The sequence below is a fragment of the Triticum urartu genome, chromosome 7A, assembly GCF_056163025.1.
Source record: "Triticum urartu cultivar PI428250 chromosome 7A, HENAU_Tu73, whole genome shotgun sequence".
Lineage (NCBI taxonomy): Eukaryota > Viridiplantae > Streptophyta > Magnoliopsida > Poales > Poaceae > Triticum > Triticum urartu.
The window spans coordinates 607,210,353-607,232,449 of NC_141879.1; the positions used below are offsets into that span (position 1 = coordinate 607,210,353).

The window sequence follows — 22,097 nt, forward strand, 5'->3', positions numbered from 1 at the left end:
GCTCCAAGTAAAGTTACCGATAGAAGTAGACGAAAGAGGGGATGCCTTCCGGGGCATCCCCAAGCTTTTGCTTTTAGGTGTCCTTAGATTATCTTGGGGGTGCCATGGGCATCCCCAACCTTAGGCTATTGCCACTCCTTGTTCCATAATCCATCAAATCTTTACCCAAAACTTGAAAACTTCACAACACAAAACTTAAAGTAGAAAATCTCATGAGCTCCGTTAGCGAAAGAAAACAAAAGACCACTTAAAGTTACTTTAATGAACACATTATTTATTTATATTGGTGTTAAACCTACTGTATTCCAACTTCTCTATGGTTTATAAACTATTTTACTAGCCATAGATTCATCAAAATAAGCAAACAACACATGAAAACAGAATCTGTCAAAAACAGAACAGTCTGTAGTAATCTGTACCTAGCGCACGATCTGGAACATCAAAAATTCTAAAATAATTTGCTGGACGTGAGGAATTTATCTATTACTCATCTTCAAAAATAATTAACTAAATAGCACTTTCCAAACAAAAATGGCAGCAGTTCTCGTGAGCGCTAAAGTTTCTGTTTTTTACAGCAAGATATCAAGACTTTCCCCAAGTCTTCCCAACGGTTCTACTTGGCACAAACACTAATTAAACAAAAAAACACAACCAAAACAGAGGCTAGGTAAATTATTTATTACTAAACAGGAGCAAAAACAAAGGAATAAAAATAAAATTGGGTTGCCTCCCAACAAGCGCTATCGTTTAACGCCCCTAGCTAGGCATAAAACGCAAGGATAGATCTAGGTATTGCCGTCTTTGGTAGGCAATCCATAAGTGGCTCTTGTTGGAGATATGCCCTAGAGGCAATAATGTGATGATGATATTTCCCAATGTATTCATGAGTCTTTTGTATTGTCCTTGAACATCATCAATGATATGTATCAATAAGTATCTGACTTGTTTGTGGAACTATGTATTGTATGATGATTGTTTTAATGGTCCCTAGTTGATAAGGTTATGCGGGCACATATCCTTGACTAGTATACAAATCGGTTGATGACTATGTTCACAAGTCATGTGCATGGAGATGCTAAACCGATAGTATGGGCTCGGGGATGGAGATCACCGAGCCGGACAGACCCACTTTGAGACGCAGCGAGATATAGTCATCTGTTAGTCTCACGTGCAATGTCTATGCCATGTCCTAGACCTGAGGTCCTCGCATGTTCTCGGGATGAGGATCGACTCACTTAGGGTCTATCAAATGCTACTCCATAACTGGGTAGTTATAAAGGTAGCTTTTCCGATGAGTCATGAGACATGCCGCGAGACATGGTTGACCAAGATGGAATTTCCCCCTCCTATTTGGAGAGATATTCTCTGGGCCCTCTCGAGTGATCAGATTCGGAAAGCATGGCCATGCGACTTGGGTTAAGTGTTAACCCAGTTCGGGAATCCGCATCATGGTTTCGAGAAGAGAGGTCAAGCTAACACAAGGGTGACAAGTACTCTCCTTGAGCTCGACAACAAATATCGTGAGGCTAAAGGAATACTGCATATGCCACATTGTCGAGGTTCGTCAAATGACTTTACGCACACATGGGAGTTGGCACGTTCTGCTAGGAGCCACTACCAACTATCGACTTTGGTTGTGTCGCACACTTAAGGGGTTGCAGCCCATTCTGATTGGATCTGAGTGGAAAATGGATGTGGACTCCTAGTGGGCTCAAGCATTAAGCCCACCTCGGAGGTCTATATAAAAGGGGGTGGGCGCACCATTTAGGGTTGATCGAATTGAACCCTGGTTAGCCACCGCCACTCCCCACGCCCATGCCGCGCGATCGGACGTAGCAGTCCGCCGCTCGACGCTGCTCCCTGTACGTGTGGATACCTTGGAGGCATCACATCTGCGGTGCTTGGACGAGCCATTCGAGGGAACCGCGAGATGTCATTCGTGGGAGATCACCATTCACGGGTCTTCGCTGTTCGCGGGAGATCGGCAACGTGAGGAGGAGACGGCCTGGGAGATTGACTACACGCATCACCAACTCTACTTCCGATGCGGTGACTGCGCGTCTAGTGGTAAACCCGATCCCGTGATCTATTTCTAGTAGCATGATCTTGTGTGCGCGGTAGAAAATTTTATTTGGCGCTAGCGTAGCGTACCGTGTGTTCCAATAGTCGTATCAGAGCCTCGGCTGTGTGGTAATAGATTCGATGATATGCATATGAGATATGTAGATCGGTTCATGTGCGGGTCGATGAGATCGGTCGCGCATGTCAGTGTTGAAGGTTGGTTTCATGATCTTGTTTCCGTGATCATAATGCAGAGGTCGTGACACAACTTACCCCTACCGGTTGGTTATCCTCCATCGGGGTAGACAGTGGAACGTAAATCCGGATGTAGCACGCGAAGATCAATGAGATTGATCGAATCGGAACATAGATCAACACCTTGGAAATGTGATTTCCACGGTGCTGAAATCTGTTGGAGCGGTCTCGGTAAAACAGTTGTATCTTTTGAATATGAACTCCGATTTTGCTCCACGACCTGTCAAACTGAAGCTAACGAAAAGTTGGATTAGCGGAGAAATCCTAGAATCTGGCTAGGCCAAAATCCGCTTGGAAGATAGAGTTTCAGGAGGTTTTATCTTCGGCGGTAGAACGTCTGACTCGTTTTTGCAGGGAATGAGTGTGATTTGGTATAGTCCATGTATGTTGCTTGTATATTATTGTTTCATGACGTGCATGTCATGAGTGCGGCAACCGGCTGGAGCCATATGGTTGTCCCATTATTGTATTAATGACCTGCGTGTCAACATGAGAAGCCATGTAATGTAATTTACTTTCAGTAGCTATTAGTTTTTAATATCATAGTATCTTATGTAACACTTGGCGGTTGACACCATGGTGTGGAGATGGACACCACCACAAGGACAACCATGCATGGGTAGATCGCGCACGTGGAGATGGAGATCACCACACACTGTGAAAAGGGGCTGGCTATACCATATCACACATACATAAACTGCCTATGAAAGTTTATCCCTTTTATGCACCCTTCCTTTTGCATGGTAGATGTTTTAAGTATGGTGATCCCTCAAAGAATGTCAAGTACAAATGCCTCCCCTATTTCTGCACCTTCACATTCCAAGTATATTTAGTGGCGGGCCTATGAAATTAGGGTGCCACTAGATCTCCTTGAAGTGATGGGTTTGTGTCAGACACTTACACATGGAGCATTGATTGACTTGTCGTGGCTATCAAAACAGTTTTGGGCTACGAGGCATAGGTGTTGGCGAGGCATGAGATGTCCCCAACAACAAGAGTCGTATGGAGATACGATTAGCAAGAGTTGCTTACCGAGTGATCTTGTCCTCTAGCGATGATGCAAAAGCTCACTAGTTGACATGTTGATCTTGGATCTTGAATCACTAAGTATCAACCGAGGGATGTTGGTTTTAGTGGGAGTAATGATCTTATTAAAATGTTTAATATGAATTACTCTTCATGAATACATGTCTTAGTGTTTTGCATATTTCTTTTGTAGATCAATGGCACCACCTGCTCAAGTTACCCCTTTTGCATTGAAATCAATCCTGGAAAAAGATAAATTGAATGGAACAAACTTTACCACCTGGTATAGAAACCTGAGAATTGTTCTTAGGCATGAGAAAAAGGAACAAGTTCTAGAGAATCCGCTTCCAGAGGAACCCGCCAATAATGCTAATGCCACAGCCAGAAATGCCTACCAGAAACTCGTTGATGAATCAAACGCGATCAACTGTCTCATGCTGGCTTCTATGGAGCCCGATCTGCAGCAGCAGTTCGAAAATATTGAGGCTTTCGATATGATCGAGAACCTTAAGAGCATGTTTCAAATGCAGGCTAGGACCGAAAGGTTCAACGTCTGGCGATCCTTGATGGATTGTAAGCTGAAAGAGGGTGATCCACTGAGCCCGCATGTGATCAAGATGATCGGGTACATGCAAGCTCTGGATAGGCTAGGCTTCCCACTTGGGGATTAGTTGTCCACAGATACAATTCTGGGTTCTCTTCCGGATAGCTATGGGCCGTTCATCTCGAACTACCATATGCATGGGATGGAAAAGAAGCTCACTGAATTGCATGGGATGCTCAAAGTGGCAGAGCGGGATATCAAGAAAGGTACACATCATCAAGTTTTGATGGTGCAGAACTCGGCTAACTTCAAGAAGAGCTGGTCCAAGAAAAAGGCTAAGGCAAAGGGCAAAGAGAAGGAGGCAACTCCAACTGCAGCCGCTGCGCCTAAGTCAGGAACGGCTTCGGGAGTATTTGCTTTCATTTCCGGACACTGGAAAAGGAACTGCAGCAAGTGGCTTGCCGAGAAGGGCAAGAAGACTGGAAGTATGACTTCTTCTTTAGGTACACTTGTTGTATATGTTATAGACATTTATCTTGCTGATGTTTCTAGTAGCTCTTGGGTATATGATACCGGATCGGTTGTTCACATATGCAACTCGATGCAGGGGCTAAGCAGAACTAGGAATGTCGCAAGAGGAGAAGTTGGCATTCACGTCGGGAATAAAGCAAGAGTTGCTACATTGGCCGTTGGCACTATGCAACTTAAATTACCTTCAGGATTTGTAATGGAACTTGATAATTGTTATTATGTTCCTGCTTTGAGTCGAACCATTATTTCTGCCTCATGTTTGATGAGACAAGGTTATGAATTCAGTATTAAGGACAATGGTTGTTCTATTTACTTGAATAATATGTTTCATGGCTTTGCACCCGTTGTAAATGGGTTATTTATCCTAGATCTTGAAGGTGAATCTGTCTATAACATAAATGTCAAGAGGCATAAGCCTAATGAGATAAATCTGACTTACATCTGGCATTGTCGACTAGGACACATTAGTCAAAAGCGCATGAAGAAGATCCTTGATGATGGAATTCTAACTTCGTTTGAGTTTGAATCATTCGAGACATGCGAGTCTTGCCTACTCGGTAAGATGACTAAGACTCCTTTTGGAAAGAGTTGCGAGAGGGCGTCCGAGCTGTTGGAACTTATACATAGTGATGTATGTGGACCAACGAGCACGACAGCCAGAGGTGGTTTCCAATACTTCGTGACTTTCACCGACGACTTGAGTAGATATGGATATGTCTACTTGATGAGGCACAAGTCAGAAACTTTTGAAAAGGTCAAGGAGTTTCAGAACGAAGTAGAAAATCAACTCGGCAAGAAAATCAAACTTCTACGATCTGATCGTGGTGGTGAGTATATGAGCCAGGAGTTTGATGATCATCTGAAGAGTCATGGAATAGTTCCACAACTGACTCCTCCGGGTACGCCACAGAGAAATGGTGTGTCAGAACGGAGGAATTGGACCCTGTTGGACATGGTCCGATCGATGATGAGTCAGTCGGATTTACCCTTGTCATTTTGGGGATACGCTCTAGAAACTGCAGCTTTCACACTAAACAGGGTACCATCTAAGTCTGTAGATAAGACACCATATGAGATATGGACTGCGAAGAGTCACAGTTTGTCTGTTCTAAAAATTTGGGGATGTGAAGCATATGTCAAGCGACTCCAGTCGGATAAGCTCACACCGAAATCGGACAAGTGCATATTCATGGGATATCCTAGGGAAACCTTGGGATATTACTGCTACAACCGTGAAGAGGGCAAAGTGTTTGTCGCTCGACATGGAGTTTTCCTTGAGAAAGAGTTTCTCAATCGGAAGGCTAGTGGGAGGACGGTCCGACTAGAAGAAATTGGAGAACCACACGGGGACGTTCTGGTAGGTGATACTGTCACACCGGAGTTAGTCAGGGAACCCGTAGTGGAGTCGACACCGGTTCCATGGAGGTCAGAAAGGTTACGCAATTTGCATGACTGCAATGTGTTATTATTGGAGAACAATGAGTCGACTACGTATGCGGAAGCGATGGAGAGCCCTGATTCCGAGTTATGGCTTGAGGCCATGAGATCCGAATTAAAGTCCATGGATGACAATCAAGTTTGGAACTTGGTTGATCTGCCAGATGGCGTTCGATCCATTGAGTGCAAGTGGATCTTTAAGAAGAAAGCTGATATGGACGGAAATGTCACAGTCCATAAGGCTCTACTTGTTGCTAAAGGTTATCGACAAGTTCAAGGAGTTGACTACGATCAGACATACTCACCGATAGGGATGCCTAAATCAATTCGGATCATTCTTGCTATAGCGGCATATTTCGACTATGAAATATGGTAGATGGATGTCAAAACGGCTTTCCTTAATGGAAATTTAACCGAGGATGTGTATATGAGACAACCTGAGGGTTTTGTCTATCCAAAGAAGTCTAGCATGGTATGCAAGCTTCAGAGATCCATTTATGGATTAAGGCAAGCATCTCGGAATTGGAACATTCGTTTTAATGAAGCTGTCAAAGAGTTTGGCTTCATCAAGAATGACTGTGATCATTGTGTATTCAAGAAGGTCAGTGGGAGCTCAGTTGCATTTCTGATCTTATATGTGGATGACATATTATTCATTGGAAATGATGTTCAAATGCTTGAATCTATTAAGGACTCATTGAAAAATAGTTTTTCTATGAAGGACTTAGGAGAAGCAGCTTACATTTTGGGAAACAAGATCTATAGAGATAGATCGAGAAGGCTTATTGGATTAAGCTAGAGTGCGTATATTGACAAGGTGTTGAAGCGGTTCAACATGCAAGATGCCAAGAAAGGTTTCTTGCCCATGTCACATGGCATTAGTCTTAGCAAGACTCAGAGTCCTACGACTCTTGATGAGCGAAGACGCATGGATGGGATTCCGTATGCTTCGGCTGTTGGGTCCATCATGTATGCCATGGTATGTACTCGTCCCGATGTTAGTTTTTCTCTTAGCGTGCTGGGAAGATACCAGGCTGATCCAGGGGAGAGTCACTGGACAGCGGTTAAGAATATCCTGAAGTACTTGAGACAGACTAAGGATATGTTCCTGGTTTATGGAGGTGAGGATGAGCTCATTGTAAAGAGTTACACCGATGCTAGTTTCCAAACAGATAGGGATGATAGTCGATTGCAATCTGGGTTTGTGTTCATTGTGAACAGAGGAGCAGTGAGCTGGAGGAGCTCCAAGCAAGATACGGTAGCTGATTCTACAACAGAGGCCGAGTACATTGCGGCTTCTGAAGCTGCAAAAGAAGGTGTTTGGGTGAAGAATTTTATTTCTGATCTTGGTGTGGTTGAGGGCGCGTCTAATCCATTGGACCTCTATTGTGATAATAGTGGTGCCATTGCACAAGTCAAGGAACCACGGAACCATCCTAGAACCCAACACATACTCAGGCGTTTTAACCTTATTCGCGACATTGTCGAAAGAGGTGATGTAAACATATGAAAGGTACACACAGATGCAAATATTGCTGATCCATTGACGAAGCCTCTCCCACGTCCGAAGCATGAGGCGCACATGAGCTCCATGGGCATAAGCTACCTAAATGATTGACTCTAGTGCAAGTGGGAGACTGTTGGAGATATGCCCTAGAGGCAATCATGTGATGATGATAGTTCCCTATGTATTCATGAGTCCTTTGTATTGTCCTTGAACATCATCAATGATATGTATGAATAAGTATGTGACTTGTTTGTGGAACTATGTATTGTATGATGATTGTTTTAATGGTCCCTAGTTGATAAGGTTATGCGGACACATATCCTTGACTAGTATACGACTCGGTTGATGACTATGTTCACAAGTCATGTGCATGGAGATGCTAAACCAATAGTATGGGCTCGGGGATGGAGATCACCGAGCCGGACAGACCCACTTTGAGACGCAGCGAGATATAGTCATCTGTTAGTCTCAAGTGCAATGCCTATGCCATGTCCTAGACCTGAGGTCCTCGCATGTTCTCGGGATGAGGATCGACTCACTTAGGGTCTATCAAACGCTACTCCGTAACTGGGTAGTTATAAAGGTAGCTTTCGGGTGAGTCGTGAGCATGGTTTTAAATAGCGGATAGCGGGCTGGTAGCGGATTGGGGTCCGCGTAGCGGAATGCGGATAGCGGGTGATATTGCGGGCGCTATGTCCACATAACGGATTTGTAAAAACACTAGATTGTTGTGTATATTTCTTGATCCTTCACAAAAAGTAATTACAATTAATTTGATCAATTGCGGACGCTATTGCGCTAGTGCTATTGCGGACGCTATAGCAGATGCTATCTCCGCTATTTGAAACTATGGTCATGAGACATGCCGCGAGACAGGATTGACCAAGATGGAAATTGCCCCTCCTATTTGGAGAGATATTCTCTAGGCCCTCTCGAGTGATCATATTCGGAAAGCATGGCCATGTGACTTGGGTTAAGTGTTAACCCAGTTCGGGAATCTGCATCAGGGTTTCGAGAAGAGAGGTCGAGCTAACACAAGGGTGACAAGTACTCGCCTTGAGCTCGACGGCAAATATCATGAGGAAAAAGGAATGTTGCATATGCCACATTGTCGAGGTTTAAACGACTTTATGCACACACGGGAGTTGGTACGTTCTGCTAGGAGCCGCTACCAACTATCGACTCTGGTCGTGTCCATGTGTACGTGAACCTATAGGGTCGCACACTTAAGGGGTTGCATCCCATTCGGGTTGGATCTGAGTGGAAAATGGATGTGGACTCCTAGTGGGCTCAAGCATTGAGCCCACCTCGGAGGTCTATATAAAAGGGGGTGGGCGCAGAATTTAGGGTTGATCGAATTGAACCCTGGTTAGCCACCGCCACTCCCCACGCCCATGCCGCGCGACCTGACCTAGCAGTCCGCCGCTCGAGCTGCTCCCTATACGTGTGGATACCTTGGAGGCATCGCATCTGCGGTGCTTAGACGAGCCATTCGAGGGAACCGCGAGGTGCCGTTCATGGGAGATCACCATTCACGGGTCTTCGCTGTTCGCGGGAGATCGGCAACGTGAGGAGGAGACGGCCCGGGAGATTGGCTACATGCATCACCAACTCTACTTTCCGCTGCGGTGACTGCGTGTCTAGTGGTAAACCCGATCCCGTGATCTATTTCCAGCAGCATGATCTTGGGTGCGCGGTAGAAAATTTTATTTGGCACTAGCGTAGCGTACCACATGTTCCAACAGCTCTCATAATAGATTCATAAGGTAATTTAATTTTCTTTCTAGGAAAGTGTTCCATGCCATTCCTTAACGGAAATTGGAATCTAATATTTCCTTCCTTCATATCAATAATTGTACCAATCGTTCTAAGGAAAGGTCTACCAAGAATAATAGGACATGAAGGATTGCAATCTATGTCAGGAACAATAAAATCTACGGGCACATAATTCCTATTTGCGACAATAAGAACATCATTGATTCTTCCCATTGGTTTCTTAATAGTGGAATCCGCAGGGTGCAAGTTTAAAGAGAAATCATCAAAATCACAAAAACCTAACAAATCACACAAATTCTTTGGAATCGTGGAAACACAAGCACCCAAATCACATAAAGCATAGAACTAATGATCTTTAATCTTAATTTTAATAGTTGGTTCCCACTCATCATAAAGTTTTCTAGGGATAGAAACTTCCAACTCAAGTTTTTCTTCATAAGATTGCATAAAGGAATCAACGATGTTTTTAGTAAACGCTTTATTTTGACTATAAGCATGAGGAGAATTTAGCACGGATTGCAACAAGGAAATATAATCAATCAAAGAGCAATTTTCATAATTAAATTCCTTGAAATCCAAAATAGTGGGTTTAGCAACATCTAGGGTTTTAATTTCTTCAGTCCCACTTTCATCAAATTTAGCATCAAGATCTAAAAACTCCGAATTTTGGAACACCTTCTAGGTAAAGGTGGATCATATTTAGTTCCATCATTATCAAGATTCATATTGCAAACAAATATTTAATAGGGGACACATCAATAACTTTTAGATCTTCATCTTTATTTTCATAAAAATCCGGTTTAGCGACCATCCTATTAACTAAGGTAGCCTGCTTATCCGAAATTTCAGCAGTCAATTTCTCAAGACGAGAAATTTGGGTTCTTAAACCATCAAATTCTTTAGACATATCATCGAGCTCTTTATTCATAAAACCCATAAAACTTTTTTGTTCCTTAAGCTCGTTTCTAAAGAAACTATTATGCTCAAATTGCAACACCATAAAACTCCTGACGTTGTTTTCAATTTCTTCTAACCTTTTAAGGTGGAGATCACCAAATCGGGGAAGAGCCATCGAGACAAGCAGGAAAACGAACACACAAGAAAACAAAAAGCAAGCGGGCAAAAAGAGGCAAATAGAGAAAGAGAGGGAAGATAGAGAGAGAGGGCGAATAAAACGGCAAAGGTGAAGTGGGGGAGAGGAAAAGGAGAGGCAAATGGCAAATAATGTAATGCGGGAGATAAGGGTTGTGATGGGTACTTGGTATGTTGACTTTTGCGTAGACTCCCCGGCAACAGCGCCAGAAATTTTCTTGCTGCCTCTTGAGAACTGCGTTGGATTTCCTTGAAGAGGAAAGGATGATGCAGCAAAGTAGCGTAAGTATTTCCCTTAGTTTTTGAGAACCAAGGTATCAATCCAGTAGGAGGCTACGTGCGAGTCCCTCGTACCTGCACAAAGCAAATAACTCCTCGCAACCAACCAGATAAGGGGTTGTCAATCCCTTCACGGTCACTTACGAGAGTGAGATCTGATAGATATGATAGGATAATATGTTTGGTATTTTTGTGATAAAGATGCAAAGTAAAATAAAAGCAAAGTAAAAATCAAAGGAAATAACTAAGTATTGGACGATTAATATGATGAAGACAGACCCGGGGGCCATAGGTTTCACTAGTGGCTTCTCTCAAGAGCATAAGTATTTTACGATGGGTGAACGAATTACTGTTCAGCAATTGACAAAATTTAGCATAGTTATGAGAATATCTAGGTATGATCATGCATATAGGCATCACATCCGGGATAAGTAGACCGACTCCTGCCTGCATCTACTACTATTACTCCACTCATCGATCGCTATCCAACATGCATCTAGAGTATTAATTTCATGAAAACAGAGTAACGCCTTAAGCAAGATGACATGATGTAGAGGGATAAATTCATGCAATATGATAAAAATACCATCTTGTTATCCTTGATGGCAACAATACAATACGTGCCTTGCTGCCCCTACTGTCATTGGGAAAGGACACACGCAAGATTGAACCCAAAGCTAAGCACTTCTCCCATTGCAAGAAAGATCAATCTAGTAGGCCAAACCAAACTGATAATTCAAAGAGACTTGCAAAGATAACCAATCATACATAAAAGAATTCAGAGAAGATTGAAATATTGTTCATAGATAATCTTGATCATAAACCCACAATTCATTGGTCTCAACAAACACACCGCAAAAAGAAGATTACATCGAATAGATATCCACAAGAGAGGGGGATAACATTGTATTGAGATCCAAAAAGAGAGAAGAAGCCATCTAGCTAATAACTATGGACCCGTAGGTCTGAGGTGAACTACTCACACTTCATCGGAGGGGCTATGGTGTTGATGTAGAAGCCCTCCGTGATGGATGCCCCCTCCGGCGGAGCTCCGAAACAGGCCCCAAGACGGGATCTCGTGGATACTGAAAGTTAAGGCGGTGGAATTAGGGTTTTGGCTCCGTATCTGATCGTTTGGGGGTACGTAGGTATATATAGGAGGAAGGAGTGCGTCGGTGGAGCAACAGGGGGCCCACGAGGGTGGAGGGCGCGCCTGGGGGGTAGGCGCGCCCCCTACCTCGTGGCCTCCTCCTTTATTTCTTGACGTAGGGTCCAAGTCTCCCGGATCATGTTCGGTGAGAAAATCACGTTCCCGAAGGTTTCATTCAATTTGGACTCCGTTTGATATTCCTTTTCTTCGAAACCCTAAATTAAGCAAAAAACAGCAATTCTGGGCTGGGCCTCCGGTTAATAGGTTAGTCCCAAAATAACATAAAAGTGGATAATAAAGCCCAATAATGTCCAAAACAGTAAATAATATAGCATGGAGCAATCAAAAATTATAGATACGTTGGAGACGTATCACGCAACGCCGTACTGTGATGAGGAATCTGTTTCCCCTAGCGGTAGGGTACCACACCCCACCATCATAGGGCGTAGCGGTAGGGTCGCGCGCATGGCATACCTTTCTGTGACAAGGAATGCGTTCCCCCCGGCGGTAGGGTTCCACAGCCTACCGCTAAGCCCTTCGGCGACAGGCTAGCTAAACCTACCGCCAAGCTACCTGGTCTCACATGGCACCCCTTTTTTCTACACAATTCTTTGGTCCTTTCAGTCACAAAAATATAAACAACACATTGTAGATAGCAAATTCTGATGGTCTCACACATTGTAGATAGCAAATTGTGATGGTTGCACACATTGTAGATAGCAAATAGGTTCAACATAATTTCGAAGTAGCAAAACGACATCACCAACAAAGCTTAAAGGTACCAAATAGACATCACTGACATAGCATACAAGTTCTTGCTCTAAACAACATCACCAACACAACCTATCACTTGCTCCTCCCCCTCTTAGTGGTATGCTCCTCATTTCTCTTCGGGCAGGCTTCGTCCGGCTTCTTCGTGCGATGACGAGGAACGAGTTTCAGAAACGGGGATGGGCTCAAAACATACCAGCGTGGATGAGACACGCTCTTCCCCTAGCTTGGCTGCATCGGTGGAGGCCCGTCATCGTCGTCGTACTGCTCCTCCTCCTCCTCTTCCTCTGCGGCCTCCTCTTCCTCTTCCTCCTCCATTTCTTCTTCGTCTTCCTCATGATCTTCTTCAGCTTGCTGCTCAACAACACGGCCTGATGAGGCTCCGTCGGCGTGGCTCAATGAAGCTCCGACAGTGTGGCTCGATGATGCTATGGCACGCATTGACCCTCCATGAGCAGGATCATGGATGCTGGCCACACGAGTGCACCCAAGCATACCCACTAGCTTACGACAACGGGTCAGGAATTTTTGCAAAAGTAGACAACCGGAAACATAATAAGGATCAACTCAAGCTTGCCGAGGGTTCATGGCGTCAAGCTTCTGCAATGGTATAACATGGCTAAGGAAGCTCGATGTTACCTTCATCGCATCCCTCATCTTGGTGTTGGATTCAACGGTTCTGGCTTCATATGTAAGCATTGTGTTAAAGGCCAAGTTTTCACTCAACCGCTCATAGCTAAAATTAAATGAGAACACCACTTACCACTTTGTTCATCAGGGGCGCATACTCCATGAAATCACCTTCGAGATATCTGAGCCGCACACGGTATGCTTCCTCCTCGCTGTCACCCTCCTCCAATTCGGGGTTATCGTCTTTGGTCCATTGCGGCCTCAGGCGTGTACGGTACTTGACACCATCGTCATACCACTTCATGTGGTCTTCACGGTAGGAGTTCATCTTCGCCACTCTCCTCTTGCCGTATTTGCGATACCTCCTCTCGTCCCACACTTGCACGTGGTCCTTGTGCTTGTGCCCCCAGTCTATGATGGACTGACAATTCTTTCTACTCTTCTTGCAAGGCATAGGAAGCAACGGACATCATGACAACGTCAAACATAAACGAAAACACTACAAGTAGAGAACAATGCCCTCACCAGTGAAGGGTGGAGCCGCTGGTGTCGCTGGGTCGACCTAGTGGGGTATGTTGGAAGACCCCAAACTGTGTGGCCACACGCCGTGGTAAGTGCCACTCGATGGTGTACACACATATCAAGGGCACAATGCACCGCCAGGCAAGCCGATCCTCCTCACACATGTAGTTGAGGTCGAACCCCCATTCTTGGTTGTGGTACGGCCTTCAGTTAACCTACAGAAGGATTGTTAAGAACAATGAAAGTTTCTACGAAATGATTGGTAAGCTACTTGGTATACCTGAAATTCTGTTAGGTTGTCCAACTCGTTGGTGAAGAGCTTGTAAAGCGTACTCGCCTTGCCCGTGTAGACCTTCACCTTGTCCCAGGCGTACACGATGGTCGGGTACCGAGAACTATCTCCTTCTTATCCATAATCCGTCCATGCACGCGAGTGAACTCTCTTTGGACGGCCGACCGGCAACCGCTCCCACATCCAAATTGAAAGGGCCCAAACAAATCCACACACGCTGGAGGTCTCTTCGGTCCTCTGCGTCGCGTCATCCAGCTGCAAACATGAAGTGATGATGATCAGATAACACAATCTCAAACAGCATACATAGGTCGAAAAACAAGTACTCAGATTTTTATCTTACCGAGCGGTATAGGTAAGCTAGGCCGGCGGTCCACCAGCTGTACTGCGCATCCCAGTCCTCCAGGAAGCCGAGATACATCTGATACGTCTCCAACGTATCTATAATTTATGAAGTATTCATGCAATTATATTATCATTCTTGGATGTTTTATAATCATTTTATAGCAACTTTATATCATTTTTTGGGACTAACTGATACGTCTCTGTCGTATCTACTTTTCCAAACACTTTTGCCCTTGTTTTGGACTCTAACTTGTATGATTTGAATGGAACTAACCCGGACTGACGCTGTTTTCAGCAGAATTGCCATGGTGTTGTTTTATGTGCAGAAAACAAATATTCTCGGAATGACCTGAAACTCCACGAAACATCTTAGAAAAAATAATAAAAAATCCTCGCCAAGGATGAAGACCAGGGGGCCCACACCCTTCTCACGAGGGTGGGGGGCGCCCCCCCCTAGGGCACGCCCCCTACCTCGTGGGCCCCCTGGATGCCCTCTGACGCCAACTCCAACTCTATATATTTGCTTTCGGAGAGAAAAAAATCAGGGAGAAGAAATCATCGCGTTTTACGATACGGAGCCACCGCCAAGCCCTAAAACCTCTCAGGAGGGCTGACCTGGAGTCCGTTCGGGGCTCCGGAGTGGGGGATTCATCGCCGTCGTCATCATCAACCATCCTCCATGACCAATTTCATGATGCTCACCGCTGTGCATGAGTAATTCCATCATAGGCTTGCTGGACGGTGATGGGTTTGATGAGATTTATCATGTAATCAAGTTAGTTTTGTTAGGGTTTGATCCCTAGTATCCACTATGTTCTGAGATTGATGTTGCTATGACTTTGCTATGCTTAATGCTTGTCACTAGGGCCCGAGTGCCATGATTTCAGATCTGAACCTATTATGTTTTCATGAATATATGTGAGTTCTTGATCCTATCTTGCAAGTCTATAGTCACCTACTATGTGTTATGATCCGGCAACCCCAAAGTGACAATAATCGGGACCACTCCTGGTGATGACCATAGTTTGAGGAGTTCATGTATTCACTATGTGCTAATGCTTTGTTCCGGATCCCTATTAAAAGGAGGCCTTAATATACCTTAGTTTCCAATAGGACCCCGCTGCCACGGGAGGGTAGGATAAAAGATGTCAAGCAAGTTCTTTTCCATAAGCACGTATGACTATATACGGAATACATGCCAACATTACATTGATGAATTGGAGCTAGTTCTTTGTCACCCTATGTTATGACTGTTACATGATGAACCGCATCCGGCATAATTATCCATCACTGATCCGGGGCCTACGAGTTTTCCATATACTGGTTCTCGCTTATTTACTTTCCCGCTGCTGCTATTACAATCATTACAAAATACGAAAAACATTACTTTTGCTGCCTTTACTTTTGTTGCTGCTACCACCACAATCATATTACTTTGCTACTAAACACTTTGCTGCAGATACTAAGTTTCCAGGTGTGGTTGAATTGACAACTCAGCTGCTAATACTTGAGAATATTCTCTGGCTCCCCTTGTGTCTAATCAATAAATTTGGGTTGAATACTCTACCCTCGAAAGCTGTTGCGATCCCCTATACTTGTGGGTTATCAAGACTAATTTCTGGCGCCGTTGCCGAGGAGCATAGCTCTGTTCTTTGAGTCACTTGGAATTTATATCTGCTTATCATTATGAAGAACTTGAGAGTTCCAAAAACCAAGATCTATCCCTCAACTACGAGGGGAGGTAAGGAACTGCCATCTAGCTATGCACTTGATTCACCTTCTGTTATGAGTAAGTTAGCGACACCTACACCTGCTTCTGCTATTCGTTCTAATATGTCGCATGTTATTGATGATGCCACTTCTGCTATGCATGATACTTATGATGAAACTGCTTCTATGCCTGATACTACTGTGCCCCTTGGTGAATTTCTTGATGAACAAATTGCTAGGGCTAGAGAAAAAGAAACTATTGAATCTGAATACGATGATGATAGTGATGATGAAAATATGCCTGTTATTCCTGAGGGCTATCTTTTTGATATGGAATCTTCTACCGCTATTTTAGCTTGCAAAGATAGAGATGAGCTTAAGAGGTTATTAGTTAAATGGAACAAAGAATCACTTAGAGATAAAATGAAACCCGAACCTGCTTTTGCTACTTCACCTATATGTGTTCCTGATAAGGATTATGAATTCTCTGTTGATCCTGATATAATTACTTTGGTTGAATCTAATCCGTTTTATGGCTATGAATCTGAAACTATTGTGGCACATCTTACTAAGTTAAATGATATAGCCGCCCTGTGTACTAATGATGAGAGATCGCGTTACTTCTATATACTCAAAATATTTCCGTTCTCATTAAAGGGTGATGCTAAGATATGGTTTAATTCTCTTGATCCTGGTTGTGTGCATAGTCCCCAAGATATGATTTATTACTTCTCTGCTAAATATTTCCCTGCTCATAAGAAACAAGCTGCTTTGAGGGAAATATACAAGTTCGTGCAAATTAAAGAAGAGAGTCTCCCACAAGCTTGGGGGAGGCTTCTCAAGTAACTTAATGCTTTACCTGATCATCCTCTTAAGAAACCTGAAATACTTGATATCTTTTATAATGGACTAACCAATGTTTCCAGAGATTACCTGGATAGTTGTGCTAGTTCTCTTTTCAGGGAAAGAACACCGGATGAAGCTGCAATTCTATTGAATAATATGTTGACAAATGAAAATAATTGGGCACCTCCTGAGCCAGCTCCTGAGCCAACTCCTACTCCAATTACTAAGCCTATTCCTAAACCAACTCCGAAGAAGAGAGGTGTCCTATTTCTCAGTCCCAAAGATATGCAAGAGGCAAAGAAATCTATGAAAGAAAAAGGTATTAAAGCTGAAGACGTTAAGAATTTACCTCCGATTGAAGAAATACATGGTCTTAATTAACCGCATGTTGAAGAAACATATGATCTCAATTCTTTATTTATTGAAGAACCTCCTGATCCCGATATCCCGACATAGGTAGTAAAGGTAAATTCTCTCTATAGATATGATAAAGCTGAAGTCCCTCCTACTAAAATTGCTAGTCAGTGCTTGGATGAGTTTGATAACTTTATGTTTAAGCAAGATGACTTCAATGCTTATTTTGGTAGACAATTAAAAGAAAATTCTTATATGATTAGACGCTTGGGTGATTATATGGCTAATATTAAAGGTGAACTTAAACTTGTTAGCAAACATGCTTCTATGGTTACCACTCAAGTAGAAGAAGTACTTAAGGCTCAAAAAGAAGTGCTTGATGAAATGAATAGTAAGAAAAATGATTATGCTATTAGAGTGGCTACTAGAACTGGTAGAATGACTCAGGAACCTTTGTATCCTGAAGGCCACCCTAAGAGAATCAAGCAAGATTCTTAAAGAAATAATATTGATGTTCCTAGTTCTTCTAAAAAGAAGGAAAAGAAAAATGATAGAACTGTGCAAACTTCTAGTGAACCTATTGCTGAACCACCTGATAATCCAAATGATATTTCTATGTCTGATGCTGAAACACAGTCTGGTAATGAACATGAACCTAATTAAAATATTAATGATGATGTTCATGATGATGCTCAACCTAGTAATGACAATGATGTAGAAATTGAACCTATTGTTGATCTTGATAACCCACAATCAAAGAATCAACGTTATGATAAAAGAGACTTTGTTGCTAGGAAACATGGTAAAGAAAGGGAACCTTGGGTTCAGAAATCCATGCCTTTTCCTCCGAAACCATCCAAGAAAAAGGATGATGAGGATTTTGAGCGCTTTGCTGAAATGATTAGGCCTATCTTTTTGCGTATGCGATTAACTGATGCGCTCAAAACAAATCCTTATGCTAAATATATGAAGGATATCATTACTAATAAAAGAAAGATACCAGAAGCTGAGATTTCCACCATGCCTGCTAATTATACTTTTAAGGGGGGGGATACCAAAGAAACTTGGAGACCCCGGAGTACCTACTATACCTTGCTCCATTAAAATAAATTATATTAAAACTGCTTTATGTGATCTTGGAGCCGGTGTTAGTGTTATGCCTCTCTCTTTATATCGTAGACTTGACTTGAATCAGCTGACACCTACCGAAATATCTTTGCAAATGGCTGATAAATCAACTGCTATACCTGTCGGTATTTGTGAGGATGTGCCTGTTGTAGTTGCAAACGTTACTATTTTAAAGGACTTTGTTATACTTGATATTCCCGTGGATGATAATATGTCTATTATTCTTGGAAGACCTTTTCTTAATACTGCAGGGGCTGTTATTGATTGCAACAAAGGCAATGTCATTTTTCATGTTAATGGTAATGAGCATACGGTACACTTTTCAAGGAAACAACCTCAAGTTCATAGTATCAACTCCATTGGAAAAATCCCCTCGATTAAAATTGGAGGTTTTGAATTTCCTCTTCCTACTGTCAAAAAGAAATATGATATACTTATTATAGGGGATGTGCATTTTCCCGTTGAGGTAACTTAGTGTTATTCGAAATTTCTCCGGTTTCATGATTATCGGAATGAGTTTGTTAACAAGACTTGATCAACCTTGTTAGTGGATTCTTTTTGATGAGCATGAGATGGATGAAACTAGAAGCACAACCTTCTGTACACCAATTTTACTTTCTGTTATTTATATTAAATAAAGTAAAAAATAGTATTTTTCTGTCTGTTTCCTGACTTATCCGTGCAATATAAAAATATCCCGAAAATAAAAGTCCTTAGAATGCCATGCAAATTTAATATGATTTTTCGGGAATATTTGAGGATTTACTGTGCAAAAATTACCGCGGGACGAGCTGCCACCTGGCCATGAGGGTGGTGGGCGCACCCCCCCTTAGGGCGCGCCCCCCTGCCTCATGGGCCCACGGTGGCCCTCCTCCACTTATCCCAGCACCCATCTTCTTCCTCTGTCTCACACAAACCAGAAAAACCAACTCAAGAACGAGTTCCAGCCACTTTTTCTATGATTTTCGATCTCCTTGCTCAAAGCACCTCTCGCAAAACTGCTTGTGGAGATAGTTCCCTGGTATGTGACTCCTTCATTTTTCCAATTGGTTTTTGTTCTAGTGCTTTATTCTTTGCAAATTTGTGCTGCATAGGTGACCATGTTCTTGAGCTTGCATGTCAAATTTATATGGTTCCAAGTAGTTCTAATGCTTGATATAGGCTCTAGGCACTTGTAGGAGTAGTTGCTATCAGTTTCATTGAAGTTGGTTCACTTTTGTTTGAAGTTACTAAAAATTTCAGATTATTTCAGAAAAATAATGAGGAGATTTTTGAGGGGCTCATCGAGCCAAAGCTCGAAGGAAAAGGCACCGAAGCCTAAGTATAATTTGCCGCGCACCGCGGAGATTCGGGCATGTGAATGACCTTTCGATGATTTCTTGAGAGCAGCCGGTATCTATGAAGATTTTCATGAATTGGCTCACAATGCAGGCCTCACCGCTTTCCTCCACGACCAATGCGATCAGTATCTCTTACTCACAAATACCTTTGTGCAAAATTTTCATTTTCATTCTAGGAACTCACCACCTACGGTGGAGTTTCATTTATATGATGAGCATAAGGAGATGTCACTTTATGATTTTTGTCAGATTTGTTTAGTCTCTTTTGAGGGCAAGACATAAGAACCACATCATGATGATGTGGTTGGGTTTATTGATACTATCACTGTAGGAGAAACTAGGAAGGTTTCCGATGCACGAATTACTAGCATACATTTTCCTGTTTTACGTTACTTTGCATTATTTGCTAGTCGTTGTTTAATTGGACGCGGAAACTGTGGAAACCTTAGTATCCCTGATATAATTATTCTGCTCCAAGGTTTATACAGTGATAACACTTTTAGTATGGGCGGTATTATTGCTAGACGGTTAAGTATGAACCGTACCAAAGGCCCCATCTTTGGAGGCATCTATGCTACACGCCTAGCCGTACATTTTTAATATACCTATTAGGCATGCTGAGAAGGAAGAAAAGGTGCTGCCCCGTGTTTATCTAGATCATAAAAGTATGGTGGCACATGATTTTATTGTTAAGAATAGGGCAGGAGAGCTTAAGTATCAATTGTTCTTTAACAAACATCATCCTGAGACTATTATCCTGCCTGCTCCTTCTTTGTTTAATTTTGTAGGACCCTACCTCATTTTGTGGGCTGCCATCCAAGCTTACAAGAATCCTGCACCAGCCCCGGAACAGGAACCACAAGATGAGCCTCCACGACAATCTGTTTATTCTTGGGATCCAGAGATGACTGTCAGCCAGTGGCAGTCAAAGTCTTCATCTTCATCACACTACGATCCCAACTACTCTTCCTCATCACAGTACGACCCCAACAACTATTATTATGGATATCCGCCAGGCCAGCCGTGGCCATAGACCAACTTAGGCCAAAAGCCTAAGCTTGGGGAGTAAATATTTCTCACCGACATTACATTTATGTTCACACACACTCATTTCTAGATGTCGGTGCTCATACTTTTTCACTGTAATATCCATGCTAGTTTATTTTCTTTTTCCTGCTTTCTTCTTGTGTGTTTGTTAAACCTTAAGAAAAACCAAAAAAATTAGTAGTAGTTTATTTTTCTGCTGTAGTAGTAATAATTAAAAAGAAAACCCAAAAAAATTTCCCGTTCTTCTTTTGCTTATTGGGAGCTTTCCCGTGTAAATAGTTTTATTTCTTTTCTTTTATTTGGGGGTCAGTAGGAGAAGACCATAATTAAATTGTTGAAGTGGCTCTAATATGCATTATTGTTTATTTAACCTAGAGCCCATATTGCCTTGTCTTCTCCTGTTTATTGAATTCTCGTAGATTACAGCTTAGTCCAATGCACGTACACTCTTATTATTATTCACATCATTCGGTCGTGCAAGTGGAAGGAAATTATGATGATATATGCTGGGCTGGCTGAGATGAGAAAAGCTGGTATGAACTCGACCTCTTTTGTTTTCATAAATATGATGAGTCCCTCGTTCTTGATTCAGCTTATTATGAATAAACATGTTTGCAATGACAATTAGAGATCATAGTTGCTTGTGCCATGCTTGATTAGCTATGAGTTATAATGGTTTACCTTGTGTGCCAACATGATATTGAGATGGTTATGATGTGGTATGATGGGGTGGTATCCTCCTTTGAATGATTTAAGTGACTTGACTTGGCACATGTTCACGCATGTAGTTGAAACAAAATCAACATAGCCTTCATGATATTTATGTTCATGGTGGATTATATCCTACTCATGCTTGCATCCAATGTTTATTAATTTTAATGCATGTACATGGCTGTTGTCCCTCTCTAGTTGGTCGCTTCGTAGTCTTTTGCTAGCCTTCACTTGTACTAAGCGGGAATACTGCTGGTGCATCCAATCCCTTAAACCCCAAAGTTATTCCAGATGAGTCCACCATACCTTCCTATATGCGGTATCTACCTGCCGTTCCATGTAAATTTGTATGTGCCAAACTCTAAACCTTCAAATAAACATTCTGTTTTGTATGCTCGAATAGCTCATGTATCAACCAAGGTTGTCCTTATCTTCCGTGTTAGGCGGGTTATTCTCAAGAGGAGTGGACTCCGCTCCTCACTCACGAGAAAATGGCTGGTCACCGGGATGCCCAGTCCCATGCTTTATGCAAACTAAATCAAAATTAATTGCAAACAAAACTCCCCCTGGGACCTGATGTATGTTGGAGGCACTCGTTGTTTCGAGCAAGCCATGGATTGATGCTTGTTGGTGGAGGGGGAGTATAAACTTTACCATTCTGTTTCGGAACCGCCTATAATGTGTGTAAGATGGAAGATATCGCCATCTCTTAGTTGTTACGTTGACAATGAAAGTATACCGCT

At 42.7% G+C, this 22,097-nt stretch overlaps 1 pseudogene; it reads left to right on the forward strand.

Annotated features, from left to right (window-relative positions):
• Positions 1-6,782: 6,782 nt before the first annotated feature.
• Positions 6,783-7,364, forward strand: LOC147960653 (secreted RxLR effector protein 161 pseudogene; annotated as a pseudogene).
• Positions 7,365-22,097: the final 14,733 nt, after the last annotated feature.